At 48.9% G+C, this 14,071-nt stretch overlaps 1 protein-coding gene across 1 annotated transcript in view; it reads right to left on the bottom strand.

Moving 5' to 3' along the window:
* The window catches only part of FHL2 (four and a half LIM domains 2), a 56,482-nt gene that overhangs the window by 34,465 nt on the left and 7,946 nt on the right, over nucleotides 1-14,071 (bottom strand). The gene's annotated exons all lie outside the window — the stretch shown is intronic.

The following is a 14,071-nucleotide window of genomic DNA, read 5'->3' as shown; positions in this document are numbered from 1 at the left end:
CCTTAGCTTCACACTCAGCTCCAGCCATTCCAAGCGAGGCCAGGACACTAAGCCCAGCAAGACAGCAGCCGAGGGAAGGGGAAGGGGACCGAGACCTGGCAGTTTGGATCAGCCGCAAGTTCATGGTGAACTTTGCATCTCTGTTGAATGGAGTGGTTAGCGCAGCTGTGTGCGGGACTAACCAGGTTTGATGGCCCTTGGTCCGCGCTTACAGAGGCCTGCTCAGGACGCTAGCAAATCATGTGATATTATTGTTTAACGCCTATCAAGGCTCTTTGTCTCAGAAAGAGGAGGCAGAGCGGGGATAAAAAATCCACCCTGCAGGGCTTCCCTGGTGGCACAGTGGTTGGGAGTCTGCCTGCCAATGCAGGGGACGCCGGTTCGAGCCCTGGTCCGGGAGGATCCCACGTGCCGCGGAGCAACTAGGCCTGTGAGCCACAACTACTGAGCCTGCGCGTCCGGAGCCTGTGCTCCGCAACAAGAGAGGCCGCGATAGTGAGAGGCCCGCGCATCGCGATGAAGAGTGGCACCCGCTTGCCGCAACTAGAGAGAAAGCCCTCGCACAGAAACGAAGACCCAACACAGCCATAAATAAATAAATAATTACCATTTTAAAAAAAAAAAAGATTAATAAAAAAAAATCCACCCTGCAGCATCTCAGGTCTGTTCTGGCCTCCCCTGGAGTCTGGAGCCGCCTAGAAGAGCCCGGGCTGCGCTTTTCCCTGGAGCAGGTTACTCAGCGAGGCTCGCGGGGCCTCCCCAGCAGCTCTGCCAGGAGGACAAGCCTTCTCCTGCCTGGTCCCTGCCACGGGGCCCAAGGCCAAGTTAACCCAGGGGAAGGCACATTCCAGGGGGAGAGGAACACCAGGAGCCTGGCGGTTCCCAGGCTGGGAGGTAGCGGATGGACCCCAGACTACGCTCTACCCCCGGCGAAGCTGAAAGCAAAGTCTGTGATTTGGGGGCGGAGAGGCCGGACAAGCAAGGACAGGCGAGCAGGAGGGCTTTGTGCCCCCGTGGAAGCAGCTTGTCAGCTGGAAGGAGACCCGGGGTAGCTTTATGGCGAACCCTTCACCTTCTAGCATCCTGGCCTGTCGACCCCCTTCCACGGTACTCGTGATAAGCAGGCACCTGCCCCAGGAAGGGAAATAACCCCAAATAACTGCAGGGTGAATGATTTTCTCCTCTTGGCATCTGGAGAGTCCAGGGCCGGTCTCGACAGATGGAGAGGAGAGGGTTAAGCTGAATGTTAGACTGCGTGAATCCACGGCAGGGCCACGGCCGCTTTAACGGAACGTGGCTGGCAGGCCAGTCCTCAGCAGACACTGCTCTGAATGGCAGTCAACTACCTGGCAGCAGATGTGGGAGGGCAAGGCCTTCTGAAGTCTGTTCTCACTGCTCACCTCTGGGACATGTCATGCATTACCCTGCGAGTTGATGCTGGTGTCTGAAACCAGCACTTTGGATGGTCTTACTAAGACCAGGAGGCTTTCTTGGCACCGGGAGCCCGAGGGCGGCGCGTGGGACGCACATCTTCTTGTATCGGCTTGTGCTTCTGTGATGCTGGCATCCACACGGGTGGAAAGAAATGCTGAGAGGCTTAGGTGAGGAGCAGTGAAATGAGAGATCCTTTTAGACAAAAGTTAACAGCGCTACAAAGCTGAAGGCAGGAGGTGAGCATTTAGAAAATTTAGGTGATGAATATGCTTGCGTATCTCAGGAAGCGACATGCTGCATGTTTGTTTATTTATTTATTTATTTATTTATTTATTTATTTCTGGCTGTGTTGGGTCTTCGTTGCTGCGTGGGCTTTCTCTAGTTGTGGCGAGCAGGGGCTACTCTTCGTTGCGGTGCACGGGCTTCTCACTGCGGTGACTTCTCTTGTCGGGGAGCACGGGCTCTAGGTGCGTGGGCTTCAGTAGTTGTGGCATGTGGGCTCAGTAGCTGTGGCTCGCAGGCTCTAGAGCACAGGCTCAGTAGTTGCGGCGCACGGGCTTAATTGCCCCGCGGCATGTGGGATCTTCCCGGACCAGGGATCAAACCCGTGTCCCCTGCACTGGCAGGCGGATTCCCAACCACTGCGACACCAGGGAAGCCCTGACACGCTGCATGTTAAACCAGCCTCAGGTAAGATGTCACGGGACCAGTACATAGAAGGATTTTATTTTAATATTTCCAAGTTCCATTTCATCATTTACAAAACGTTCACCATTTTGGCCCTGAACCCATGGTTTGTTTATTAAATCCTCATGAAATGTAAAGGGCAGGGCAGGCTGGGGGGCAAGCAGCAATGTGAACCAACATAAAAGAATTCCAAATGGGCCTCTAGGGGGACAAACATGCACATTAATATCATCACTTTAGATATTTTAACTCATTCACTTCAGTCAGTAAAACTGATCCTAAAATTAAGGCAGTCTGACACCCAATATATCTTAAACTGTAGACAAAATTAAAGGACATTAGCATAATTTCCTGGTATTACCTTTGAGGTAAAGTTTAAAAGGGTAACTTTTAAAAATAAACACAAATTATCACTCTAGAAAGAGTATTATCAAAGATCAACGCTGTCACACTTAGAGCAAGTTTTCAAAGAAAACTAAGTGTCACGTGTAACATGGCTTTCTCAAGATTCGTTTGGAGCACAACTTAATAGCCCTTGTCTCTTACTGCTGGCTTGAGTTAGAATCTTTTTTCCCTAATCACCCAGAATTCTAATCTTTGAAATGAAAAAGTTGTGCCTGGAACTTGGCACTGTTTTGATATTAAAAGCTCAGATGACACCCTTCTCAGAGCTATTGGGTCGAAGAGGATGTGCAAGAGGAAGTTATCAGGCAGGAACTTGCAGTTTGCTGAGTGAGTCATCCTCACCAAGCCACTGAGGTGCATAAAGCTCAGGCCATTAGCTCCCAGAGCCTAAAGTCTAGCACGACCGGAAGGGAGGTTGCCAGCTTGGTAGAGACGACATCCCAATACCATAGGGTCAGGGTTAAGATATAGAAAGTGTATCCCACCCCTGGGTATATATTCATAAGAGGTGAAAGCAGAGTCACAAAGAAACATTTGCACTTGCATGTTTATAGCAAAGTAATTCACAACAGCCAAGAGATGGCAGCAGCCCAAGTATTCATCAGTGGAGGAGTAGATAAACAAAACATGGTCGATACAAATGGCAGAAGATTATTCAGTCTTAAAAAGGAAGGGAATCCTGTTCATCACAGGATCCAACACGGATGAACCTTGAGGACATTATGCTGAGTGAAATAAGCCAGTCACAAAAGGACAAATACTGCACGATTCCATTTATATGAGGGACCTAGAGGAGTCAAATTTATAGAGACAGAAAGTAGAAGGGTGGGTGCTGGGGGCTGAGAAGAGAAGGGAGCAGGGAGTTGTTGTTTAATGAGTATAGAGTTTCAGTTGTGCAAGAAGAAAATGTTCTGGAGATCTGTTGTACAACAGTGAATATACTTAACACTATTGAACTGTACACTTATAAACAAAGATGGTTAAAAAAAAAATTACGGAAAAGTGCAAGTGTAGAAAGTGATGGGAAGACAAGAAAAGCACTTAGCCCAACCTGAGGGTCTCTAATGATTAATTTTGTGTGTCAAGTTGGCAGGGCCACAGGGTACCCAGATATTTGGTTAAACGTTATTCTGGGGACTTTTGTGAAGGTGTTTTTGGGTGTGATTAGCATGTGAATCTGTAGAGTACAGCAGATTGCCCTCCCTAATGGGGGTAGATCCCACCCAAGCCACTGAAGGTCTGCAGAGAACAAAAAGGCTGACCCTGCCCTGCGTAAGAGAGAATTCTTTTTGCGTGATGACCTTCAAGCTGGGACATCGGTATTTCTCCTGCTTTTGGACTAGAACTGAAGCACAGGCTCTCCTGGGGGTCTAGCTTGTCGACTCACCCTGCAGAGCTTGGGACTTCTTGGTCTCCAAAATCACACGAGCCAATTTTTTATAATAAATCTCTGGAGATTTATTTCTGGAGAACACTGACTGACTGACTGAGATAGGGTCCTGGGAAGACTTCTGGAAGGGATGTCATTGGATCTGAGCCTTGACAGACAGGCACGAGGTGGCCAGTTGGCCGACATGAATGGGCCACCGAGGCCCCTGTGGCAGGTCAAGCATTAGCAGAGCCAGGGATGAGGGTGTGGAGGTGTGGCCAGGCCATGGAGAACCTCGTGTGCCCCGTCGGGGAGCTTTATCCTGTGGGCTAGCATCTCCCACGAGGTCTGCAGACGGCAGTGTGTAACAGGGCCTCACACAAGACACCAGCGAGCTAGCGTGCAAGGCCGAGGTCAGAGAAGGTGGGTCATTCCCAGGTTAAGCAAGGTTCATAGGCTTCTTTACTGCAGGATGTTTCAGAGCCTTTAATGAGCCGGTGTGCCGCGCACATGTTCAGGAGGGGATGTTGGATTTTAACACGACTCCTCCCTTTGTCTACTTCTGATTCCTATTAAGATGGGGAAGGAAGCCAGTTCCCAGAGGGTGCTGCTGGGACACTGGAGGCCTCTGAAAAGGCTGAAGTGGCGCCTGCCCTGCTCAGCTCTTTGATTGGCACCATCAGCGGTCCCCAACCTTTTTGGCACCAGGGACCAGTTTTGTGAAAGACGATTTTTCCATGGACCAGGGAGTTGGGGGCGGGGGATGGTTTCAGGATGATTCAAGTGCATGACATTTATTGTGCACTTTATTTCTATTATTATGACATTGTAATATATAATGAAATAATTATACAACTCACCATAATGCTGACAGGAGGTGGAGCTCAGGTGGTAATGCAAGAGATGGGGAGCAGCTGTAAATACAGAAGAAGCTTGGCTCGCTCGCCTGCCACTCACCTCCTGCTGTGGGGCCCGGTGGGCTGCAGACAGGATGGGGACCCCTGGGCCACACGACTCTGGCTCAGGTGTAGAAGTCTACCAGTGGCTCATCTAGCAGGTGCAGGAGACCCTCTGCTCGGACCCCCTGGGGTCCCTTTGGATCCCTTTTAGTGCTTCTGTGTGGATTCCCCGGAGTGGGGGGGGGGGGTGTGGAAGCCCAGCCCCCTCCTGCAAGTCTGGTAACCAGAGGCAAAGTCTACACTCACGCGCATCCCTGTGGGATCAGGCTGAGGCTGGGACTTGACCTGAAACTACGTCCTGGCTCAGCCCTCCCCTTCCCTGTCCTGTTTCCCCACTTCCTATGGAGGGGGGGCACTTCCTCACAAAGCCCACACTCTGCTCCTGGGAAACCCAACCTGCGACAGGTGGCGGCCGCTCGGTAGAAGGTGTGCGATGAGCAAGGGTGGGAGTAACTGGGGGGGAGGGTGTCAGTTTCAAGAATTTTAAACATGTCGACTCAGTAGAAATGCTAATACTGAGGTTGAGTCTAAGATAATTTCTTTGGCTTGGAAAACTGGAAGGTACCAGTATCAGGAAAATAGGAAATACAAGTTTTGGTTGGGGATGAATGCAGTTTTGACCTATTGATTTTTTTTTTTTTTTTTTTTTGGCCTTGTGGCTTGCAGGATCTTAGTTCCCTCACCAGGGATTGAACCCGAGCCCTCAGCAGTGAAAGCGGGGAGTCCTAACCACTGGACCGCCAGGGAATTCCTGGGTTTTAACCTATTGAAGCTGAAGCACTTTGGGGACAGCCATCCAAATAGAAATATTTTCCAAATTTGTATGAACGCTTGGGGGAGGTGAAAGCAGGTGATGTGGATGGGAGGCTAAATGGCAGTTAAAAAACACAGTAAGTCACCCAAGAGAGGGTGTGGGTTGTGAGGAGTGGATCAAAGGTCAAGTTCCAGGAGGCTCCAGGGTTTGCAGGGCAGGCAGAGGAGGAGGCACAGGACTGAGGAGGGCTGTCCAGCAGCGATGGGGGACCAGGAGAGAGGGCGGTACACCAGTGACTGACATATCCCTGACAGTCGTGGCCGGGAGTGATGGTGGGCTGTGGCCGCGTGGAGATGGTTGGCGACTTCTGAAATGTATTTCAGGGGGACAGAGGCCAAGCCTCAGTAGGCTGAAGTCAATGCAACTGAGGATGTGGCGATGGCGGTATGAGAAGTGTGATAGTGAGACCAGCTGAGACCTGGGACCCTTTGCTGCGGTGCTGCAGTGCTTGCACATGGACACACCTCTCCTTGACCAACAAAATACAAAGAAACTGTATGGAACTAAAAATAACTGCGTGCATGCGCAGTCGGGGCAAATTCTGGACCCAAAAGATACAAAGAGACCAAAAAACCCCAACTGCCACTTTTGAGGAGCCTGGAGCAAAAACAGGGTGTCAGGAACAAAGCAGGGTACTGTGCATGCCCCCTGCACACAGCAACACCTAAGGGGTCGGCGAAACCCCTAAGCCAGCCCTCTGGCCCGACCCCTGGACCCACCCCTACCCTCACCAGCTCGTCCCCATCTCAGGGAGGGAGCAAGCAGGGGAACCTGTTGTTTGCTCTCACTCCCCCCACCCCCGCCCCCGCCCCCGCCCCGTGCTGCAGCAGGGGCCCCAATAAAGCCTTGCCGGAGTTTCCTGTCTGGCCTCTCGTCAATTTCTATTGATTAAGGAGGCCAAGAATCTGGGTTAGTAACGATGGGAATAAACAGAAGCAGCAGCGGTGGTCACCCAGGTAGGAACCAAGGCCCGAGGGTCAGCGATGTGCCCAACATCGGAGGTCACGGTGTGGACACAACTCAGACCAGGGGAGGTTGACTCCACGGCCTGTGGTCCTCCGGCCGCGTTGTGCTGCCTCCTGGGGCGGCTCGCCTCCTCTCCTCACAGCTCTTCCTTCGCAGCCAGCACAGGAATCGACCCTCCAAGAGAAAGGCAAAGCCTCTCCCGTCCCTTTTCTCTCCAAGGCTCCTCTCTCCCTTCACCCTCCTGGCAAAAACGGACAGAAACTTTCCAAGATCAAGAAGCATAAAACCTGGGGCTTCCCTGGTGGCACAGTGGTTGAGAACCTGCCTGCCAATGCAGGCGACACGGGTTCGAGCCCTGGTCTGGGAAGATCCCACATGCCGCGGAGCAACTGGGCCCGTGAGCCACAACTACTGAGCCTGCGCGTCTGGAGCCTGTGCTCCACAACAAGAGAGGCTGCGACAGTGAGAGGCCCGCGCACTGCGATGAAGAGTGGTCCCCACTTGCCGCAACTAGAGAAAGCCCTCGCACAGAAACGAAGACCCAACACAGCCAAAAATAAATAAATAAATAAATAAATAAATAAATAAACAAACTTTCATTAAAAAAAAAAAAAAAAGCATAAAACCTGATTTTTCTTCCTAGTCACAGAAGGAAACTTTCCACGCTCTATTTTTTTTTCCTTTCCACTGTGTTTTTAAAGGGAAGACCACCTCCTGTCCCCAGAGCTGCGCTGACAGTGACTAAGCTAAGAGCTACTTGCCCTGCAGCTCCTTACCAGTCGCTCTCGGGACCCAGGACATCACCTTCTGCGATACACTGTAGTTTAGGGATGTCATATGACAGGCCCTGTGCTGTACTTGTATATATTTATTATACACAAACACAAGTGTACAAAGACATTAAAGCCTTGTTTACGGTAGAAAAAGATGGGAAACGATCTAAATGCTGGTAGGCAGGGGAGAGTCAAATAAATCACTCATCCTGACTGTGGGATCCGACAGCTGTAAGGAGTGAGGCAGACTCGCTGCATATGGAGCATGTGCGCTCAGAACAATCTCCAAGTGGGGTGTGAGAGAAAAGAGCGCAGTGCAAACCGCTGCAGAGCACGCCACCCCATGTGCGTAAGGAAAGGATCCGTGCCCACCAGACACGTCTAGACTATCTCTAGTTGGCAATCACAGCTGCCTCTGTGGAGGAGAGGGAGCATGGAGGTCGGGGGAGGAACCACTTTTCATCATTTCTCCTTTTGTACCTTTCGAATTTTGCACCGTGTGCATTGATGATCTACTAAATAAAATAGAATAATAAAATGTGGTATCTCCTATTAGAGCAAAGACAGTTTAAATAATGTCTTTAAATAATAAAATTCAATAATGCTGGGCTTCCCTGGTGGCGCAGTGGTTAAGAATCCGCCTGCCAACGCAGGGGACACGGGTTCGAGCCCTGGTCCGGGAAGATCCCACATGCCACGGAGCAACTAAGCCCGTGCACCACAACTACTGAGCCTGCGCTCTGGAGCCCGCGAGCCACACTACTGAGCCTGTGTGCCGCAACTACTGAAGCCCGTGCACCTGGAGCCTGTGCTCTGCAACAGGAGAAGCCACCGCAGTGAGAAGCCCACGCACCACAACGAAGAGTGGCCCCCGCTCGCCGCAACTAGAGAAAGCCCGCGCACAACAACGAAGACTCAATGCAGCCAAAACTAGAAAAAATAAATAAATTTATTAAAAAAAAATTCAATAATGCTTTTAAAGAGAGAAGGAAAATGGCTTCACAACAGGTAGTGGGATAATCCGTTTGCAAGAACAAAAACTGTGTCTCTGGAAACTGCACTAGCCTGTGTTGGGAAAATAAGCCCAATGAAAATTTGTACCTAAAATAGATCAACAACAAAAAAAATAGTCACTGAAGCAAATTTCTCAGAAGCACAAGCGATTCGGGCACCTCTGAAAGATTTCTCTGCGGCCTTAACCCCAAATTAAGCAGCAGGGGTCGATGGAAATGAAGGAGACAGCATGTACAGTACAATCATCTAGGTTATTTAAGCCAAAAAATAGTCTGTGACTCAGTGTTTCATACGACGGGGTAGGTGAGGAACATTAAGGGAATTGAAACTCTGTGTGTGGAATCATATTCAATCAATCTCAAGTTTAATTAAACCAGCTATTCTCAACCTTTTTGTTCTCAGAACCCCTTCACTCTCTTTAATATTATTCAGGATCCCAAAGGGCTTTTGTTTCTGTGAGTTACACCTATAGATTTACTACATTAAAAATTAAAAACATATTGTATAATATCGCTTATATGTGGAATCTAGAAAAATGATAGAGATGAACATATTTGCAAAGCAGAAATAGAGTCACCGATGTAGAGAACAAACTTATGGTTACCAAGGGGCGAAGAGGTGTGGGATAAATTGGGGGATTGGGATTGACATATACACTACTATGTATAAAATAGATAACTAATGAGAACCTACTGTATAGCACAAGGAGCTCTACTCAGTGCTCTGTGGTGACCTAAATGGGAAGCAAATCTAAAAAAGAGTGGATATATGTGTACGTATGACTGATTCACTTTGCTGTACAGTTGAAACTAACACAACATTGTAAAGCAACTATACTCCAATAAAAATTTAAAAATTAAAATGGAGAAAACAAAAAATTAATTCTTTCAAAAATCACAATAATCAGCTCATTACATGTTAACTTATATTTCTTTTCATGAAAAATGACTCTTTTCCAAAAACAAAGCAAATAGTGAGAGGGTGGCTTTTTTTTTTTTTTTAACATATTTGCAAATCTCTTTCATGTCTGTCTTAATTGAAGACAGCTGGGTAGCTGGGGTCACATATTTGCTTCTACACTTCGTCTTTTGAGGTATGTGTTTTTATTTGAAGTGTAGATGCAGCCTCACACAGATATGTTGTTAGAAAAGAGAGGCGTTTCATAGCCATTTCAGGTAACTGTCAAGGTATATATTTTTACTACCAAACCAAAGCTTGGCCAATGGTAGTTTCTTAAAGATTACTTTCAATGTGCAATCTGAAACCACATCAATAAACTTTTCATATTCTTTTCCACTAAAACCCATTTGGTCTGTCTTGAACTTTAAGTGGATCTTTTACTTACTGGTTATTTTGTAATATTTAGAAATACTGGTTCTGTCGCTCTTCCAAATCACATCCATTGGTACCACCACACATCTTGTCAGTTAAAGCCCTTCTGTGTTGGGGAGCTGCCAAAGCCCACCCCAGCAGGGCTCAGTTTCCCGGTGTCACCACTTGTCATGGGCTGGAAGGATGGCCTGCTCCCTGTGGAGCACCATGGACAGAGTCCTGATTAGGCGCAAGTGACCTGGGGCTCCGCCGTGGGGTCCTGCTCTGCTCAGGGTCACAGGCCGGGGTGACCCTGGGGAAGGAGCGCTGGTCACAGGATGCTGGGCATTGGGTTGGAGGGTTCACAACTGCCCCAAAGAAAGCCCAGTGCCTGAGGTCAGAAAGCAAAGGCATTCTAAGCAGCAAGACGCAGGCATCCCTTGGCATGACCTTGATGTCTGCTGTGAGGTCAACGCATCTCCCCTGCAGAGGGCTCGGCCCTGTGCCAGCCTTGCAAACGACAGTCCTGCCATCGGGACTCAGCCCTCTCAGATCTGGTTTTCCAGATTTGTTTCTTTGATTTAATAGGAACGACATTTCTAGTTCCTCACCACGCTATTTTTATATTTAGAGCATGTTCAACACTGCACCTTTTCGTCCCCATCAGCTCTTTGCCTCCCTTGGGGTCCTGCCTGTGGCTGAGTGGAGGGTCAGCCCGGAGGACTTGCCCAGGAAAGCATGAGTGGCCAGCTGCCCACGAGCAGGTCGCCCAGCATGAGGCTTGCTCAGCAGCGATCTAGGCCACGATGAGATCAGAAAGGAAAAGTCATAGTGAGAAGAACCTGTTTTGGTTTAAAGACGTGTTGTTTTGCTTGTGTTTGTAACCTGTTTGCTTTTTTGGTTTGGGATTTTAAAATGGTGTCATTGGTAAGAATAACAAACCGTAACTAATTCCTGGCTTTCCCAAGTGGGTGGCAAGATGGACGTGGAGATGAATGTCATGTGTGGACACGTGTGGGAATGGCCAGGGCCAGTAGACGGATAGTTGCAGCTTCTCAGAGAAGACAAAGCCACTGAAGAAGCAGAACTGTGATGGAACAATGGGTCACAGACAAGGACAGACTATATATTTTTTTTTTTGATTTACAGTTTCCTCATGGTTTGATTTACTTTTTCATCACAGGATTAAAGCTCTAGATTAGACATGAATCTACAAACTGAACCACCAGCCATTTAAATACATCAAGACTATTAAAATAAATTTTCTGCCAATATTTTTTTTGTCCAAACAGATGGTGACTTATCTCTGACAACAAAATGCCCCAGATGAAAGAAATCTCAGTGACACTGAACATGGACTGCAGTTTAATACAGCCACCAAATTATGTCTTTGGGGGTGATTTTCGTGTCCTCTTTATTTGATGATTGATTGATTGGTTGAGAAAACAATTGGCTGGATCAGTTATACTGTGGGTTACATTGGTCAAGGTACCAAAATCTTTGCAGTGTTACTGTTTTTCATTCTGATTTCTCCACTCAGTAGACACTGTGTCCCTAAGATGGCTAGGGAACCATGGTGAGGACTTCGGTATCAGAGTGTTAATTTTCTCTGTCTCTTGTTTCTTGCCTTTTCCTGCAGCTCAGATGGGCCTGACTCAGGCAGTGGTGTCCCTGGGGCCCCTCTTCCCTCCCCATCTCTGATCTCTGCCCCCAGAGGAGTGAGGATACTTCTGTATTTTGCCACAGAACTAGGGAGTTCCTGATACCCAGATGCTAGGAATGGTCAAGAGAGTGACAGGGCTCCAACACAGGCCACGGGGCAGCTCACTGAAGACTGGAAATTGTAGCTCAACTTTCAATTATTCAGAAGCCACTTGAAGATTTCAAAAGCGTATTTCATGACAATGACCCTTGACAAACATAATTATCTGCATCTTAGAGGAGAAGTGAGGAAGTGCTTGCAGGAGCCCTGGGATGGGTCCGCCGTGTCTCTGCAGCGGGAAGGCTGTTTATCTCTACGTCCTGCTCCTCTGGGGAAAGGAGCTGCTTCCTCTGGCAGAAGGGCCGCATCATCGATCTCTTCCGCGAGGATGCAATGTTTTACCCTCTGCGTTTGTCAAAGTCCCCTGGGCTCTTGCAAACATACGCTCTCTAGTCCCCTGAGGCGGAGGGAAAAGAGAAATTCCCTGCCTTCTGAAAGCTGATACGCTCTCTGTCTCAGCCACTTCCCACCGTCCCCAGCACCCCCCGCCCGCCCCAAAAGTCAGTATTCATTTTTGAAATAGAAAAGCAATTGCATCTAAGTTGCCTGAACCAAGAGACAGAGCTCCATAATTCTAGTCAAAAGTAACCAAAATCAGAATGAAAAACACATGGGCCAAGAATGGAAACGGCATGTCTATTAAAATACCTTTGCAGTTTGCTTTCTCGCTCCTTCCAGACGTCCTGCTCCCTTCTGCTCTGCACGGGGGCCCCTCTTCTCCCTTCCCCTGGCCAGCAGTCACCAAAGGCAGCCTTTGACGTGGGAACCAGTGAGCATCCACCCCCCACCCCCCCAGCCCTTCTGCCAAATTACAGGAAGAGGCTGCATGGCTGCAGAGACCATGAAACAATGCGGAAGGGGCTGGTCCCTCAGGCTGTGGTGGTGTTACTTATTTCGGGCCCTAGAAGGGAGGTGAATTAGAGCAGCACACACACTCATGCACCTCCACGCCAGGCGCAAGTGGTGCTGCGGGGGAGATGCTGCGGGTTGTGGGGGAGGGTTGTCTAGCCATTCCCCCAGAGCTCTGCTCACACGGCTGTCTCCCTCTTGGATGAATGGCACAGGTGGTTGTGTTTTGGTCTTTTGTTTCCCTTTTCCTTTTTCCACGAAGACTCACATTTGTAGAGCTGATCAAGTAGGAAAGCATTTCATTGGCTCCTGCCTTAAGGAGGGCAAAGCCATCTGCAGAGAGAGAGGAGTATCCGAGGGGGGGGGCTCATAGGCGTCAAGAGGACCCAGGAGAAAGGGAACCTGCACATGTTGACAGCAGTGCTTCCAAGTCTTTGACAGCAACGCAAACTAGGAAGTACAGTTTCACATCCCCACGGCTTCCCCCAGCCCCACGTGCAGTGCTGGGAGAGATCGTCATGAAATAATTCTTACCCTTACTATGCTTTCTGTTCTTTTTTATTCTATCTTTTCCATATTCTAGTCTTTTTCATTTTATTCTTCAAAACGTGAAATGGTGAAGGTGATCAAAATGTACAAACTTCCAGTTGTAAAGGAGACCTGGAGATGTAATATAGATCATGGCGACCACAGTTAACAATACTCTATTATATATTGGAAGTCGCTAAGAGAGTATATCTTAAAAGCTCTCATCATATACAAAAAAATGTGTAACTGCGAGGTGACGTATGTGCACTAAACTTATCATGGTAATGATTTTACAATATAAACACATTTCAGATTAAAAAAAAAAAAAGTGCGGGTCTCCACCCACTAGATGGATTTCGTGACTCACTAAGACCTATGATGCTGACCTGCAGTTTGAAAAGTTTGCATTTGGGGGAGAGTCAGGCAAAGGAGAACTTCTTGTGAACGTGTGGTTCCCTCACAAATGTGTGGGGAGACAGCAGAGAAAAAAAGCAACCGATTCAGGAAAACGTCACAGAAGAAACCTCAGAACTCTCAAATGTGTCCGTTGTCTGTTGGAGAAAGGACACCTGCCTTTAACACGGTGGCCAGTGTAAGGGTCATATCCCAGATGTTCCTTGTACGAAACTTGGCCTGTGGCTTCTTATCTTCCTTGTGAAAGGAACAGAAATGTCTGAGGCTGCAAGAAGCCTACAGGGTTTGAAAACCCCTCTGAATGATCATGTTTCCAGGCAAGGCGGCTCCATCTGGGGTCTTGGTGCCCGTGAATGAGGTCTGGGACCCAGAGCCCAGCCCCTGCCCGGCAGTGCCACCAGGCCGGCCCGTTTACACTGCTGACCTGGGCACTAATGAAAAGCGCCCTCTTTGCCTCTCATGTGCCCCCCCCCCAGCCCGCCAGGTGCCGCCCAGGTGTTCATGCCACGGCCCCTGCCGCTTGCTCTCTTATGGGGGCGGGGGGTATCCCGGCTCTGGGTCCTCGGCAGCTGCTCCGCACCCTGCGTCCAGGCACCCCCTCTACCCCGACCCCCATGGGCGGTGCGGCACGGCCTGTCTCCAAGCAGGGCTTTCATTCCCACTCTGCAACCGACTTTTATGGAGTGACTGTGGTTTCTTTTTTTTTTTTTAATAAATTTATTTATTTATTTTTGGCCTCGGGTCTTCGTTGTTTGCTGCGCGCGGGCTTTCTCTAGTTGCGGCCAG

Source organism: Balaenoptera physalus (assembly GCF_965194825.1).
Source record: "Balaenoptera physalus genome assembly, chromosome: 15".
Lineage (NCBI taxonomy): Eukaryota > Metazoa > Chordata > Mammalia > Artiodactyla > Balaenopteridae > Balaenoptera > Balaenoptera physalus.
This window is presented reverse-complemented; position numbering and strand designations above follow the sequence as displayed.